This window comes from Sylvia atricapilla, chromosome 1 (assembly GCF_009819655.1).
Source record: "Sylvia atricapilla isolate bSylAtr1 chromosome 1, bSylAtr1.pri, whole genome shotgun sequence".
Taxonomy (NCBI): domain Eukaryota; kingdom Metazoa; phylum Chordata; class Aves; order Passeriformes; family Sylviidae; genus Sylvia; species Sylvia atricapilla.
In genome coordinates, this window is record NC_089140.1 from 60,253,896 (window position 1) to 60,269,105 (window position 15,210).

Consider the following 15,210-nt stretch of genomic DNA (forward strand, 5'->3'; position numbering starts at 1 on the left):
AGCTTTCTGCTACTGGATCTAAGCTAATATTGTACCATTTTGAAACAACACACAGACACTACCAGAACACAAAATGAAAGTGCAAAACACTGAGGGAGGTGTCAAGCCAAAGCATGCATGCTGTTGATCTATTTGGTTTATGTTTTCCAATGAGCTACACCGGACTGTGATGGATCAGCTATCTATTCACATTGCACCTTCACAGACTACACCCCCTGGGAACCCTGAAACTAACAGAGAAAAATCTGGTCCCACTGAAATCTAGAGGAATTTTGCTGCTGACTTCACTAAAGCAAGGATTTTGCCTTATCTATTTGTTCAAGGAAGAATGGAGCCCGTTAAGCACAATATATCTGTTCTGCCCCTCTGCCACTGCTGTGGGTGACCTCGAACACTCGTGCTCAGTGTCAGGCAGTGCAGTTGCTGTTTATTTGCTTCTATTCCTAGCTCAGCTGAGCGTGCTAAGGGAGAGATGCGCCAGCCTGCCTCGTTGCAAATGGCCTTTTAATGAACTAGTCAAGGATTTAAATTATCCAAGAACCTGGGAAAAAGCATTTTAAATTTAAAACCCTTTCAGGCAATTAAAACCTGACATGTTGCCATTGAAAACAGGCCAGGGAGCAAGTGATTCCACCTCATGAGATTCGCCACTTACAGGGAGAATAATGACATTTCAGGCACCCCAGGTACTGCAGCCTTCAGAGGGTGCTCGTATGTGAGCTTCACGAATTGATTCTCTCAAGTGTGGCATCTTCAGTTGATTCTCCAGGAGTGAGAGTGTTTGCTCACTGAACAAACTGGATTGAGTACCTTGGGCCATTGCCACTTCAAAACATGGGGGAGAAGGAGAGAGAGAGAGAGAGAGAGGGAGGAAGATTTCCACAGCTAAAAGATTTGTTTCACTAGATTAAGCTGTTTTATTTTTGCTTTTGAATGTGTTGTTTGTTTGTTTAAAATGTGTGATGTGATCAACTTCTATTTGAGAGGAATAAGATTTGATTATCTTCACAATGTCTTGAGATAATCAGTCTTTGCAAACTAGTAAGTAATCTGCCATTTGGAATTTGCTAAATTGCCTATCAATAACATACTTTGAAAAAAAATATTTGCCGGATTGCAATGCTCTGCAGAAATGGAAAATTCCCATGTCCTGTCCATTTCCCTCTCATGTGGCACTGAAAGGCTAAAACATTAAATAACTACATGCATCGTACAGAAAAACTCCACAGAGAGGCCCTGAAAAAAACAAAAAACCCTGAAAAACTAAGTTTCCAAATAATTCCCTTACTAGTTAAAAAAAGTCCTAAAGTCAGCCCCTAACCATGAAACATCACTCATATTTCAATTCTCAGATGAGGTCATGACTGCTGCTTATAAACTGTTCCCATACAGGCCCAAGGAAACCAGGCTGTTCTTGCCCCCCAGGGCTTACAGCACCCTTATGCTGGAGATCACAATCAAAATCACAATCCAGCTTAGCTCTGTATGTTACTGGTGACCTCAGTTTGTGTAAGCTTAACCAAGGTATATGTTTGCTGCTTAGTTCCCTATTGCCATGTGGGAGAATCAATCCTCCCTTTTCCTGAGTTCCTTTGTGCTGTGCATGGTCTGGCTGCGCAGATTGGGCTGGCCATGTCATGAAACCTTGCAGACAGCTAAGAAGCAAAGCACTGGAGACTACCACTGGTTTCCTGGAGTGCTGGACCAGAGTAGCTGCTGCTAATGCTGGCACCAGCTACAGGAGCACTGGCGAGACTGTTTTGTGAGAGCTCACAAAGGTTCAGAAAGGAGATCTGTTCTTCATCAAATCCACTGCTGCTGAGGCAGAGACCTTCTTTCAGTTGTATTTGCTTTATCCCTTAAAACTAACTCCACATGTGTATCTAAGATTGGTTAGTGGAAAAACGTGAATGCTGCGTTTTAGCCAAAGCTTCCCTCTAGGGAAGTGGAGCAGCTTTGTTTTGGAGGGATCTGGAGGAGAAGTGCCTGGCTGTCCACTGCTGTGAGTCTCCTGAACTGCATCTTCCATCAGAGCCCACTAACACTGCAGAGGGAAGCAGGTTTTTCTTGCTTTTCTAGTTATAAAGCATAGCTCACAAGTAAACTTCAATATGCACAGAGAAAAAGGACACCCATGAAAACTGAATTCTAAAGTTTATAATTTTTTTGAAAGACGTAGTTATTTGAAGCACATCCACGAACACAGATAGATGTGAAGATGGCTTGCGATGTGGCTAGAAAGCCGGTGGGATTGCAGCACATATGCTGCTTATAGCTTGAAGTGACTCATAGTGGCTGTTCAAATGGAGAACTTTTTGCCTCCAGGTGATTAGACAAATACTCATTTTTAATTGACCTTACTTCTTATTCTCTGTTTTTCAATGCAACTCTGGTAAATGTGTCTTTTCCACAGCATCTACCTCTTATGCATTATACTTTTGCTATGTACTGAATAAACTTTGTGAGCTGGAAAGAGCAGTTCTACATGAAATAATGAAAAGGGTTAAAGTTATTGGTTGGCTTTTCTTATGCTGTCTTGTGTTTTGGCCAAAGAGTGTAAATTCACCTCACTGTTTTTGAAGTATTTCCTACAGAATGCTAGAAAATTACTTTTAAAATAAAGGAAATATTAAATGCACTTTGCATGTTGTCTCTGAGCCTTAAGCTTTGAATATCAATATCACAGAATCAATCCAAATCGAGGGATGTGAAGAATATTGATTTCTGCATTACATAATTTTATTTCTTAAATTTGCTATGTGTATTTGCTAGGAACTTTCTATTCCTTCCTGTAGGAAGGTATACATTTGACATTCTTCCCATGAACTAAATCAGCTATAAATCCTGAAAGCCTAAAGCTGTATTTCACCTTGGTACTATGTAACTTTTGCTAAGGATAGAGAAATGGAGGATGTGAAATTCATTAAAATAGCTATATATTGCCTTTATATATTTTTTTACCCAGTTCGCAAAAGCAAAACACTGGCCTTCAGTGTCTCTTTGCCTAGGGGGACCTATTTCCAAAGGCCATTTCTCCACTTTCCAAATGTGTACATATCTTCTTCTCTAAATTTTGGTGCGCATGAATGTATGAAGGATATTTCATCTAAGTTCTGTTTTCATCACTCTGTTTATGAATATCCACATCATATGAAGAGTTTGAAAGCAAAATAATTAAATTGGAATAATGGATCTAAAACACTGATTACAGGTTTTTTACCATGATATCAGCAATAAACTGGCTTTTTTTAGTTTACTCAGAATTTCTGTTGTCATTGCCATTTTCACTTGCATGCAATATTTCTAGACAAGTCTCACTGCTTTGAAGCCTACTTATTCCAAACAGCAATGATAAGGTTTTATGAGTCTGAAAACAAGTCTGTTTGAACTGAGTTAAATCTGCAGTGGTGCCAGTATTCAGTCTCTGGCTGTTAGCTCATGGGGAACAATGAACTTATCTTATGTAACTTCAAAATTAAATAATTAAAAACAATCCTTCTCCCTCCTTGTGAGTAGTTTCCCCCCTTCCTTTCTTTACGGTTAATAATTATAATAACATACTCAGATGCAGGCAGTGTTATTATCTGATAATGCCTGAAATTTGAAATGGGCCTATTAGCCACCCGAGGCGAAACATAATTGCCCAGTTTCTGTGCACTATCAGATGGCAGATGATGTTGCTGAATGTTATTACTTAAGTATTTCAATTTTTCATATGGTGGGGAAATTAAATTTCAACTGTGTTCTTCAGCAAAACACTCAGCTTTAAAGCGTGTTACTATTTCCAAAAGGTTGTGATGCTGGTGCTGTTTTCCCTACAACCCTTGGTAAAATTGGTGCTTTGACAGTACAGTTGAAGCTGAAGAGCATTGCTGCTGAGAACATTAATGTGGTATACACTTTAGTGAGTACTTGCACATACAAATAACAATTATCCCGTGTCAGCTAAGCAGCAAGGCCTGAGCCCATTCCATTGCTGGTAAGTTATACACCTCCAGTCCATTGTTTTTTGGTTTTTTTTGTTGGTTTGTTGTTGTTGTTGTTGTTGTGTTTTTTGTTGTTGTTGTTGTTGTTGTTTGGTTTGGTTTGGTTTTGGTTTTTGTTTTTCTTGTGTTTGGGGCATTTTTTTGCTCAGTTGGTTTGTTTACTTTGGTTTGGTGTTTGTTTTTTTGTTTTTTTGTTTTTTGTTTTTTTTTTTGTTTGTTTGTTTTGTTTTTTTTGTTTTTTAACATAAATAGTTTTAGATCCACTTTAAAGCTCTGGGGACCCCAGAAGCAGGGAAGACAGTTCATAACTCCTTCAGCCAGGAGGTGTTGAGGGACCATGGGCCAGCAAGACTGATGTTGCTAATAAGGCCTGGTAGTGTGACTCAGAATTAAAGGTTACTTGCCAAAAAAAAAAGGGGGCACAGCTTGAATAATTTCATGTTACACTGAATCATTTGGGAGTCCCTCCCAGTGGAGCAAGTCTAATAACACTGCCTGGGCAGGATAGACTTCATGGCTTGATATATCAGCCTCACCTACAAGAGCAAGAAGAAACTGCTTTATTAGAATCAGAATATACTGCCATTTAGCATCTTTGTGCTACTGCCTAAGGCAGGCATAAAACAGTAGTTATTCCAATCTGTTGTAAGAATGATGTCCTTTCAAAGAATTTCAGAGAGCTAAGCTCTTTAGAGAACAGACTTTTTAAGAATTTTCTGGCTTTTAGCTCAGGTTAGGATCAGTTTGTCTGTATAAAACTTCCAGATTGCCTTTGTGATGCCCTCTGTGATGTCCTGGTTACACAATTCTCATTCACAAGTGAAGAGGGAAATTTTGAGTGGGGTCTAGTCTCCCACAAAATTATCTCTGACTTCAGGTCCTCTCCTTTTGTTTTCCCTTCAAGGAAAAAAAACAAAACTTTCGACTCAATGAAAAAATCTATTTAAATTGATTATTTTTGGTTTGAAAACCTCATATTATACTGCTTAATTTTCATGTTAACAGCTAATTCAGAAAAATATTTCATCATTGAATAGGAAACTATTTCAATTTCTTTCCTTCCCAGATGTTTTTGGAGCATCCTGGCTCTTTTTTGTTTTGTTTTGTTTTGGTTTTGGTTTTGTTTTTTTTTGGTGGGTTTTTTTGGTGGTTTTTTTTTGTAATGAAAAAAACAATTAGAAAACCATGAAACCATGATTAGGAAATCCTGACAATAGGAGAAAGTTAAAAAAATCAACTAGAGCACTAACAGTGAACTTCAGAGTGGGGAGAACCAACTATTTTCCCACTACTTACCTGTGTCAGTGGTTGATGTATTGAGCCCTTGACTTACACAGAGCAGCAAGTGAGGAAGCATCAGAGGGTGAGGTCACTGGCTCAATGTGCTGGAAGGCTGGAATTGAACAACCTTTGAATTACTCACGATGAATTTTGGGTCTGAGCCAAATTTCCAGTTTTAAGAAAAATGCAGTGTCTCTACCAGCTCATGAGTAAATACAGTCTTTTTTGTTTCTTTTTGATTTCTCATTCTATACTTAGGAGGTGCTTTAATGGCCTGAGCAGATAAAGTGCACTCTTGATGAAGATTTTGTATATACACATGCCCTGGCCATTGGGAAAATAAGTATAGAGGTCTCAAATCTCTGTAAACACAAGGATGTCATCCCCAGATACAAGATATGCAGGAGAGAAGGAGCTTTATTTGCCCTCCAGCTCATCACTTTAATGCTGGCAAAAAATACCCAGCTCTGAGGCTCTAATTCTCTTCTCAGACTATCAATAGAAATGTGAAGAACTTTGCTGGAAAACAATTCTTCCAGAAGAAGAATGTGATATGTTTCCTAAGTTCCCAGCTCCTGCTAGCTTCTATCGCCTTGACCTTGTTTCTAGTGCGTGGAAAATGGGCATGATCAGTACTGCCGAGGCTTGCTTTGGCTCACCCTGTCTCAAAAGCAGACCTTTAAAAATGGAAGAGCACACCAACTTAGAAGATCTGAACAGATGAGCAGTTAGTAACTCAAATTCCTTTTTAATATTCATCTCCCAATTGTTTTGGAGAGGCAGTTAGCAAGGCTATTCAAAAATTCTGTCTGAACGGTGCATGAACAACTGTGCTTTGGCAAAGTTCCTGTCAAGCCTCCCAGAAGTCCTTCACAGCACACCAAGCTCCCAGAGTCATGTAGCTTCCTCTTGGCAAGGGCATTTGATAGTCCACAGACTTCAATGCCAGAGCTGGAAAACAATAAAATAAACTATAAGCTATGAAGCAAAAAGAAAACAAAAAAAGAAAATAAAAGAAAAATTATACTCATTGTAATTGAGTCAGCTTGTTTAGGGACATAAAAATCTAATCAATTGCTTCTGCATAACAATCAGTTGTCACATTGGGCTCTAATTGAGCAGCCAGATGGAGCCTTGTGGTTGTAGACTGTAGTACTAGTATTCCTGGGACACACAAAACCACATGAGGCAATGAACATTAGGTTCATCTTTCTATTAATGTGTAAGGAGAGTTCTGCTTTATGAGCAGAACCAGATTTCCCAAAACAAGCATATTCCACTCAATGTGCTTCTCTCCCATATATGGCAGACAGAAACCTTTCTTTTAATGGATCCTTTCTGGGCTTATAGGTATTGCTGAATACACTCTGAAGTTGGGGATGGGTGGATTCCAAATGCCCAAATGACATGGAGTATCTACGGGAACTTCATCTCCTTTCTAACGATTTTTATATGCTCCATATGCGTGGCACATTTAAAAGGACACTGACGAGACATTTTTCATAAACATTCTGTGCCTTAGTGTTTATAAAAGCTTCTTGGGAAAACTGAAGCTGAAACCCATTTCTTGAGTGAATTGTTTTTCTCCTCCATCTGGATACTTTGACTTACTTGGCTGCAAGCTTTCTGGTAGCAGAAGAAGCAAGCAGTAAATAAGGAAGTGAGAATATTTAACTATTTATCCCTAAAATTAACCAAAAATAGACTAGTCCCATTTTGAGTGTGCAAAGCTTGGCAGCATCCTGTCAAATAGGGTATTGAATCAAATATTGTCAAGAAATAAAAATGACCAAACAAATCTTTTTTACTAAATATAACTTGTGTTTCTGTCCCTGTCTGTGTTCCCTAAGATTTTCTTTGTCCAATACACTTAATTGACTTTGGAAAGGGCTCAACAACAACCCACAAATGTCTGGGTTTTTTTTAAATGTACCTACTTGATGATAGGTGGGCAAGAAGGAAAAAAATATTGATTCAGAGATTTAGGAAAAATATTGAACTTGCTGACTTTTTTCCTAGCTTCCAATGACGATTAAAGTTAAAATAATTCCTCTAGGATTTAGTGACCCTTCTCTTCAACAGAGGAAAACTGCTAAGGGCAGCTTCCATTGCTGCACTGCATGAATTTAGCAGGATAATGGCACATGGTGGTGACTTTGAAGAGATTGTGTGCATTGCATGCACGCCATGACCAGACACCGTTGTGCTGAGGCCTTGGTCAGCCTGTGCCATCAACCTCTGACAGGCAGATAGCAGGATACTGGCTCTTTTTATTGATTTATTTGACCACAATCAAGATCTACTATCTTTATTGTGAAACTTTTTTTTGTTTGTTTTGTTTTGTTTTGTCTCCCTCTCAAAGTCCTCAGATGACATTTCTTTCTGTTTTTCTTACTTTCACAGTTCTCTCTAATTTCTTCATCTTCTGTCTTCTAATCTGACTTGTAATTTCGTGGCTGTGCAGATTACTTATTAACAGCTGTCATATCCTTTCTCCTTTCCCTTTCTACCCCTTCTTGTAGCTGAAGATTTTAGCTAAAAATAGGTAGGATATGCTCTGGAGAGTTCACAACAATGCTTAAGGAGCAGTACACAGGTTGCTTTCACTGCCATAATTTCACCGCTATTTGACAACTACCCACAAAAACAAAGTTCTTCTAAAGATTCATCTCTCACCAGAAGCCACTTGAATTTCAGTTCTTAGAAAGGTCCCTTTTTTACCTTTCACTGCAATTTGTTAAAAAAGGATTAACTGGATTTTTTTTCTGTCCTCTAGCTATTTAATACATATATATAAAATTATATATGTATATATTACTGTGTTGAAGTATCTTACGTATTACTATTTTGTAGTCATTGTAATGTTAATGAGACCTTAAAACAATGCATTGATAACAGAAAGTAATACTTAGCACATTTTCAATTAATAGCCTGTCTGAAAATGGATCTTTGTCAAAGAGATGAAACCTTATTATTATATAGTCATTTCTTAATGATTGAACCAAAATGAATGAGTCAGTGCTTTGTTCCTCTGAGAAATCATAAAAAAAAGTTCTTTCCTCAGGTTTCAACCAAGGACTTCAAAACTTCCACACACCTGCAATAAAGATGATTCCTTTTCAGGATATCATTCCTCATATGCATTTCTAAAATATCTGAAACTAGACTGAATAAGCATATTTAATTACAAGTACCAGAAACCCAACAATTTGGGTTAATGTCTTGCCCAATGATTTTCCAATGTGAGATACCACAGTTTGGCTAAAGTACACACAGAGACTATGAGAGAAAATATTCCCTCTTTTGAGAGAGAACTGCTTAATTGTTTCATTAATATTAAAATGTGCACAAAGATTTACTTTCTTATTCTGAGCTGGGACAGCCCTTCAAACTAACAGTGCTGGCCCATTGCTATTATGCTGTCATCTTAAAGAAAAAAAAAAAGAAAAAAAAGTACCTTCCATTTTAACAACTTCTTGGCTTTTTACCTTATAATTATAGATTGATTATGGCTTTTAATCTCACTTTTTAATGTGCTTTTTATTGTTAAGGATGATAGGTCCAAGGGGATTTTCAGATATGAGATGACTCCTTTGGGAGTGATATGTATAAAAACTGCTGGATGCTGCAGATAAACTCGGCACATCTGCGATCTGTGTGTGGATTTTGATGAGATGTGCCTTTAGTGGCTCCAACCACCACCCAGGGATGGTGTGAGCTCAGAGTTTGCTCAGTGCTCTTGACCCTACCCTGGCAGTGTGTTTCTGTTTGGCTTCCTTGGCCAGGTGTACCACTGAAAGATTATTGTGAGGAAAATTCCCAAGTGCCAACTTCATCCTAAAAATCAGTCAGCACTTTGGTGTCTGTGTGTGAAGACATACACCCAGGAACCTCTGCTCTGGTCATATCTGAGAGAGATGATTCTACTGTGGCTGTCTTTTCAATCCTAGGCATATCAAGGTGACATTTTAGATTACTATGTAACTATGTAGTGCTGTGCATGCGGAATGTAGAATTTCCAAAGGGAAGCCTACGTAACACATCCAGTCTTACCATGGCCAGCTGGAGGGGTATCTGGAAGTACACACAGTCTGTGAGGACTGATGTCCACAGTCTGCTGTCCATGTCTGGGTTTGTGGGGCTGCTCCCCCTTTGTCATAACTATACAAGCTATTTGCAAGGGAAATGGTACATGTGTCCTGAGATTCTTTCTGGTGTAGTCTGATTCGTCACGATTATGTGTCTGTCTCATGTTCCCACGTGGGCTCTGAACTCACAGCATCAGCTTTGGAGAATCTCAGGATTCCTTAAATATCTACTCTGATGAGATCTCAGATATGAGGTGTAGATTTATGGTTCGTGGAACATGTTCTGGTGTATTGAAAACAGTTTTGTCAGGTGTTCAAATGTAGATTTTTTTCTATGGGCCTTGGAATCACTTTAAAATCATTGGTTTATATATATTTGTTTATTAAATTGGTAAAAAACCATCCAAAATTCCTCTCTTTTTGGACGCTGACTTAGCATACAGAACATTATAAGAACAAATATTGTAAATACGACCCAGGGCCTTGACATCATCAGGCTATCTGTGCCTTGCAACAAATTCTAAGAATATCACCTCACCAAGCTTAGGATTTGCAGATGGAGACAACCCATAGAAAAATACTGGTGAAGAAGACTTCTCAGGAAATCATGAAAGATACATTCATAAGAATATCTTGAGCTGTCTGGAGTAGGAAATTTTCCACTGACATGATTTTTTCCCAGGAAAATACACGATTTTATAAGAAAAAAAATTCTCAAGGCAAATTTTTGTTTGCAGTTTCTCACTTCCTGGATGACAGCCACAGAGAACAGAAATGGAATTCCATCTTCGAACTAAGGAAGAAGGCTGTGTATGTGGATACCCAGCTGTTGACCTGCATCTGTCAGATTTCATACACTTTGATAGTCAGTAGTGGAAGTGACAAATCTGAAACATCAAAATAATATCCATGCCCAAATTGCAATGCAGACTCCTTGCCAGATGTCTGATAACAATTTTCCCGATACAGTTGGTCCAATGCTTTAACCATATAACAAATTAAGTGTAACTTCAGTCTTTTGTCAGTGAAGACCACAAACTGCATCTCACCACTACCAGAAAATGGAAATTGTATATGCCTGTGTGTGGTCTCTCACTTATTCATCAATTTCCTCTCTATGGAGCTGTGTTTTTTTGATTAGGTTTTCATTACAAACCAACTGCAAAACCCCGTTTTAAATAAAAGGAAAGTTTGTGTGTAGTATTGGCAGTTTTACTACTCGAGGAATATTAACTTGTGAGCATGGATTTACCTGAACTTCAGCTCCTGGACATTTTCTAAAAACCTGTTTTATTGAAAAAACCCTACCATACTGACATTTTTATGTCTGCTGTTCTCCCGCTAATGTGCTTTTAGAATCCTTATGTGCTGCCTACTCCTCAGTCTTGGCTTTAGGATCCAGATTTATTTCATGAGCAAAAATGTTTCTTAAAAAAGGTGCCCTTAGGTAGATCAGAAACCTTTGCATCACTTTTATTGTAATATCATCCTGAAATTATTTTATCCCTAGTTGAACTTTTCCAGAAATTATTTTTACCCAAATGATCGAAATTGCAACAAATGCAGATGTCTGTCAGGCAAAATAAAAAGTAATAGCTATAGGTGAGTTTGTATTTCTAGAATATTCCTCATAAAAAGTTAATGTAGTGCAACACATATACACACAAAGCAGTAAAAAAACCAAACTCATTAAATTAGTGATTCAGATTCTGTTTCCAATTAAGTTGTTGTACACCCAGAGTAATTCCACAGATTGCTGCATTATTACTTTTGATTTATTCCAGTATAATTAAGAAAAACTTATGTCATCAACTCCAATGGAAGCCACAGTCTGAAAATTTAAACTACAGAATATACTTTGGGATGGTTTCTGACTAATGAATTGCAATATAATTCAGTACCAAAAGAAGCAGTTATTTAATACTAGTACCCTTTTGTTGTCTTGCCTAACTTTGTAATCCAGGTATGCACCCCAGTTAGAAAAAAATCCCAATCAAAATACTAAGACTCAAACTTAAAAAGCAGTTTTAATTTTATTTTTTAGATTATAGGTAATATTTGTCTGCAAAGAACTAAGAATTACATTTGTTTAACAATCCAGACCTCTTGCAGAGCAGACTCAAGCATAAGAAGTATATTTTGACCCACTAAACTTTTTCAGAGTCCAAAATAATCACATTCTGCTCCATTTTTATCTTGTTACTTTTCATTTGTTCTATAAGTTATGACTGTAGCTGCTCAGATCATCAGTGTATTTGTTGTATATACCAAGTTGAATTTATTTATTCCTCTTTCTGATAACAATTGATTTTTGCAGGGATCCTAACTATCCTAACAATCTTTCAAGGTTTGCTGTAAATTTGTCAAACTCATAAAAATAGACATCTTTTTGCCATTAATTTTTTATCCCCTGCGTCAGTTAAACCAGATTTTGAATTATGTCAAACACACACACACATACTTTCTGAAGAATTATTAAAGCTCTGTCCTGACAGAGGCAACTTTAGATGGCAGAATAAGCATGACCTGGCATGAGATATTTTTGGTAGTCCCAGAACCTTTACTGCCTCCACCTCAGTTTTAGAAACCAAATTATATACTGCTGGCCTCTTAATCAAACATTATGCATGCTGCTGCAAAATCTAGTAATAAACTATCAAAAAAAGGCGATAATTCTGTATTCAACTTCTTTTTCAATTTTTTTTTTCCAGAGAAGAGGGGATAAATGTCAAATTCACAGAGAGAGACACTGGTATTTCACTGCAGAAATAATTAGATGGACCTTTCTTGACTCTTAGACTACAGAATGAAATACATCTAGGTAATAGTGCCCTTTGTGCTGTTTGTAAAAGTCCGTGACTGATGCTTCCCCTTGCAAAGGCACACTTCCATCTGTGATTAAATATTCACCACAGTGAAAGAGCAGCAGAAGGACTAAGTGCCTCCAATTGACTATTGCAGAGGTCCATAAGGGACTACAGTACATATATAAATATTTTAAAAGATCGAGTCAGAGCAGTGTCCATATCAAGCTATCTCCCTGTAGATCAGGATGTGCTGTTTGTTGGTAAGCAGATGGATGTTTGCTTACCAACAAACTGAGCCTCCACTTTTCTTGTTGTGCCTTTGCAATAGATCACTGGTTAAATTATCACATTAATCATGCATATGAAGAGCTCTGCTTTGCCTGGTGATTAAGCAGGGTGAGAAAAACATAATTAAAGGTGCTACAATCTGTTTTGTTTGTCCTGGGTATTGTTATTACTTCCAGGGTTCACCCACAGGAAGAAAATTCACATTTAATTCTTTGGACCAAGAGGCCTCTGAATTTATGAGGATCTTAGCCACACGGGAGCCATCTGTCTCTTCTTTCCTTGCAAAAACAAAATACAAGGCATCTTGCCCCAGGTCTGCTATCAAGAGCATTTGCAGTGGAAGGGAGTCAATAATTCTCTCCGAGGCTGCATGCTGATCCAGGGCAGAAGGTTGTGCTCCAAGAGGAAGGTTGGCCAGTCCTTGGCTTGTATCTTGAGGAAATGGATGATCATCAAGAGTCTTTTCCAGTTCATGGCTGCTCAGCTTCTTTCACCTTTCTGTGGAGAACAATTCTAATTTGGGGTCCTTCTAAAACCTGTGGCTGGAGAATTCATCTGGTCTGCCAGTACTCTCAGGAGATCCCCTACAGAACCCAGGGCTTGCAGACTTCTGTCTGCAATTCTCATCCTTCTGGCTACACCTTGTCTGTGGTAGTAGAATGAACTGAAAGGAAAAGGAAAAAAAAAAAAAAAAAAAAAAAAAAAAGAGAGAGAGAGAAAAAAAGAAGAAAAAAGACACAACTTGAAGAAGTGACTCTGTTGCAATAGATTTGGGGAATCAGAATAATTTGTTTTATACTGAACTGTGGTGATATAAACAAATATAGTTCTGGATGTGATGAGGAAACTAATTAATCAACAGTTCATCAAATATATATCTGAAAATAAAGTATGAAACAAGCATTTTTTATGCAGCCCTCTGAGATTTGAGAACACGTATTTATAAGGTGTTACAAAATCTTACAGAAGTTTAAGGTATGTGAATGAAACAGAATCATTGTTACTGAGACCAGGGCAAGGACAGTGGGAAAGTTTCAGAGATCTGTTGCTAGGTTTAAGTGCATTTCCTTTCATAACTCTGTTTTTAGTTTCTCAATCCTAGTCACACAGGCATGGTTTTCACTCAGACTCTGTGCACAGGATCTCCTCAGGCAGAGCTATGTTTGGGGTATCTCAGAGGGCATTTGAAGCTGCCCAGGTTTCCCTAGCCATGATGAATGAAGCCTGAATGCACTGCCCTTCCCACCCCACAGGGGCATCCTGTGATGTGGAAGGGTCCCTCTTTGTGGGCCACCGCTCACCTATGGGGAGCAGAACTCAGGAGGAAGGGAACTAAGCTGCAGCAAGGCTTTGTTAGCCATCAGCTGTGCTAATGGCCAGCACTGGGAAGCAGCAGTGACTCTAGCCTTCCTGAGACCCTGTGTGAACAGGGAGGAGAGGCAACTGCTGTGGTTTTCTGGGAGTCCTTGCCAGTCAAGGTACAAAGCACTGTTCATGCTCATGTGACCTTTCCATAGGAACCTGCTTTGCAGTCAGGTGCTGAAAGATGGGTAACAGGCCCTTCACTTCAGTAGTTTCTCTTGCAGGAATATAGTAGGTTGTCTTTTTTATTTTTGTTTTCAGGCTAAATAAAGAGGGATTTATGGAAGCTAAACAAAAAAGTTTGTTTGATAAAAAGACATTACTGACACTAATGATAAGAAGACATTACTAACACTAATGATTAGCAAAGAGAGGCATAATCAAGGGTGGCACCTCCTGAAGCAGGAAGGAGGTAACTCAGTTCTGGAGGTTTTGCACAACATCTTATGTAAACTGCTCTCCTTGGAGCTGAAGAATGGTGCTCCTCTGCTTGAATGACTCCCAGGGACCAGCAGTGCAGCTATTGTTGGCAGAGCAACACCCCATTACATTTTAAAAGAGAAGAAACAGGGCAGGCGAGCAGTATAGGGCTTTTCTTTTTGCCCTAATAAAACACAATCTGGGCTGTAATTTCTTCAGTGAAATGTAGCACTGTATCTCTATGAGCAGCCTTGGCCATGATGAATCTGTATTCTAGTCAGGCCCTCTGCAAACTATACTCAGTAGATGTTGAAAAGGCTAACAGCTCTCACCTGTGTTATATGGAAAAGATGAGATTCATTTCTATGTTTTTAGAATGGAAAACAACCTCAGTTGTGGCAGAAGACTGTGCAACTCCAACATAGAAAACAGGTTGCAACAATGTGCATGGCGGGTAGATAGACCACTTTTTCATATTTAACAGATGCACCCCTTGCCTCAAGGTTCAGACACACGTTTTATTCAATGCACGCCAACCGGGGTATACCCTCTTCACAGCCAGTGTATTCAAAGATGGACTGCTTTTGGATCATATCAAAGAAGATGGGACAAGAATTAGGTTGTTATTTCTTTAGATGTGTAGAGATATATTTAAAATTGTGCTGATCTTGTAATTCTGGTTTTTTTTAGTAGATCTGACCAAGAGCGAAATACATGAAAATACATTTCAGGTAGCGTCATATTTAAAAAAAAAAAGGCTACATACCTACATGAAACACCTTATTAGATTCATTTCTGGTAAAATGAATAATTATTAGCACATATCAAGCAGGCCATCAAGCCACATCTCACTGTCTTGGCCAAGAAAAATAAAAGCTTTCCCTCTGATTATTATCACAATAATGTCAAAATTATAATTCCTTTTTTCTACACAACAAGTACACAGCACTACTGGAATTCTACTTCTCAACATTTTGG